Below are 2,979 nucleotides of genomic sequence, written 5' to 3' on the forward strand. Positions count from 1 at the left end.
GGGAATGTGAGTCTCACGGGAAGCGTGCAAGGGATAAGTCCGTGCAGTCGCGCTATTCAACTGGGTCCTCGGTGGCTCAGATGGATAGAGCGTCTGACATGTAAGCTGGAGATCCCGGATTCGAGTCTCGGTCGGGGCACACATTTTCAGCTGTCCACATCGAGGTATATCAACAACACCTATCGGCAGCTGAGAGTTTCAGGTAATCATCATTTATCGTAATCTTTTACATTTAGAAATATCTCAGGCTTGTAATCAAATATCTTCTCATTCGAATAATAATTTATACTTTTGTACGTTCGCGTGGAGAAACACCTTTTGCATGGGATACTTATTATCAGTTCATAACTGTGGAAATCTCGTCACTCGAACAAAAGATAGCCGTGTAGCGGCAACCACAAGAATGTATAATATCTATAAACTCTTCGCAAAAGAAATGAAATTAAGTTTACTCTAGAATGTGTACTCCAGAATTAATTGTAAACTCTCTTCATTTTGCTCTACGCCCCATAGTATCGTATTGTTCCGATCAGCAATCATCCGTCTTGTAAATGGCGGCCAACAATACAAATTACAATTCGCGCTGTACCGCACGTTATTTATCTCTGAAAAAAGCGTACAATTAAATTTTCAAACGTATAGGGATGCTACCGCTATGGTTTGGTTATGAATAGCACCATTTATTTACAAGAAGTCGTTACAAGATACGTACGTCTCCATCCAAGTCGCTCTCATACGAGGATCCAAACAAAATCTGTTTTTACTGTTTCATTATTCTAAATCCACAGATTATCATGCAATATCGATATTTGCTTTTCACATACATGAAAGTGAGACAACTGATTTTTTCGTATTCTTTAATACACAAAATAAGTTTGTTTACACATGTCATGTCAATCATAAATAAATACAGGGTGTTACAAAAAGGTACGGCCAAACTTTCAGGAAACATTCCTCACACACAAAGAAAGAAAATATGTTATGTGGACATGTGTCCGGAAACGCTTACTTTCCATGTTAGAGCTCATTTTATTACTTCTCTTCAAATCACATTAATCATGGAATGGAAACACACAGCAACAGAACGTACCAGCGTGACTTAAAAGAGTTTGTTACAGGAAATGTTCAAAAGTCCTCCGTTAGCGACGATACATGCATCCACCCTCCGTCGCATGGAATCCCTGATGCGCTGATGCAGCCCTGGAGAATGGCGTACTGTATCACAGCCGTCCACAATACGAGCACGAAGAGTCTCTACATTCGGTACCGGGGTTGCGTAGACAAGAGCTTTCAAATGCCCCCATAAATGAAAGTCAAGAGGGTTGAGGTCAGGAGAGCGTGGAGGCCATGGAATTGGTCCGCCTCTACCAATCCATCGGTCACCGAATCTGTTGTTGAGAAGCATACGAACACTTCGACTGAAATGTGCAGGAGCTCCATCGTGCATGAACCACATGTTGTGTCGTACTTGTAAAGGCACATGTCCTAGCAGCACGGGTAGAGTATCCCGTATGAAATCATGATAACGTGCTCCATTGAGCGTAGGTGGAAGAACATGGGGCCCAATCAAGACATCACCAACAATGCCTGCCCAAACGTTCACAGAAAATCTGTGTTGATGACGTGATTGCACAATTGCGTGCGGATTCTCGTCAGCCCACACGTCTTGATTTTGAAAATTTACAATTTCATCACGTTGGAATGAAGCCTTACCCGTAAAGAGGACATTTGCACTGACATGAGGATTGACACATTGTTGGATGAACCATTCGCAGAAGTGTACCCATGGAGGCCAATTAGCTGCTGATAGTGCCTGCACACGCTGTACATGGTACGGAAATAACTGGTTCTCCCGTAGCACTCTCCATACAGAGACGTGGTCAACGTTACCTTGTACAGCAGCAACTTCTCTGACGCTTACATTAGAGTTGTCGTCAACTGCACGAAGAATTGCCTCGTCCTTTGCAGGTGTCCTCGTCGTTCTAGGTCTTCCCCAGTCGCCAGTCATAGGCTGGAATGTTTCGTGCTCTCTAAGACGCCGATCAGTTGCTTCGGACGTCTTCCTGTGGGGACACCTTCGTTCCGGAAATCTGTCTCGATACAAACGTACGGCGCCACGGCTATTGCCCCGTGCTAATCCATACATCAAATGGGCATCTGCCAACTCCGCATTTGTAAACATTGCACTGACTGCAAAACCACGTTGGTGTAGAACACTAACCTGTTGATGCTACGTACTGATGTGCTTGATGCTAGTGCTGTAGAGCAATGAGTCGCATGTCAACACAAGCACCGAAGTCAACATTACCTTCCTTCAATTGGGCCAACTGGCGGTGAATCGAGGAAGTACAGTACGTACTGACGAAACTAAAATGAGCTCTAACATGGAAATTAAGCGTTTCCGGACACATGTCCACATAACATCTTTTCTTTATTTGTGTGTGAGGAATGTTTCCTGAAAGTTTGGCCGTACCTTTTTGTAACACCATATATATGTGGTGTATTAGAAGACATTACAAATATATATAATAATATTTCAGTTTCTCGATTAGCTATGTTATTGTTATTCATATTTTTGTTTCTCATCTAGTTTTTTATGTTTCCGGTAAAGTTTTCATAAAGTCTGAGTCAAAACTTCAGGTGATTACTGAACTGTAGCGAAATGGATTGCGCACAACGCGTCTCCTGCAACACAATCATTGGCCTGAATGGGGCGTGGCACGTTTGCCGCGAGTGCCGTTAGACAATTTTTCCTCGAAAGGCAGTCAGTGAAGCAGCACGGGCAGCGCAGGTCTGCAGAGCAATGGACCGGTTGTTTGTTTACCGCACGGGTGACTGCCAAGTTCGACTCCCTGAGAGTCTTCCGGACTCGAGGGATGTGCACTGGATACGGCAGTGGACACTGAAACACGTATGTAACATAGCAGCGATGGCGAGGCATTGTAGCATCTGTGACCAGAGAGTTTGCGCTTGACCGCG

This window comes from Schistocerca piceifrons, chromosome 2 (assembly GCF_021461385.2).
Source record: "Schistocerca piceifrons isolate TAMUIC-IGC-003096 chromosome 2, iqSchPice1.1, whole genome shotgun sequence".
NCBI lineage: Eukaryota > Metazoa > Arthropoda > Insecta > Orthoptera > Acrididae > Schistocerca > Schistocerca piceifrons.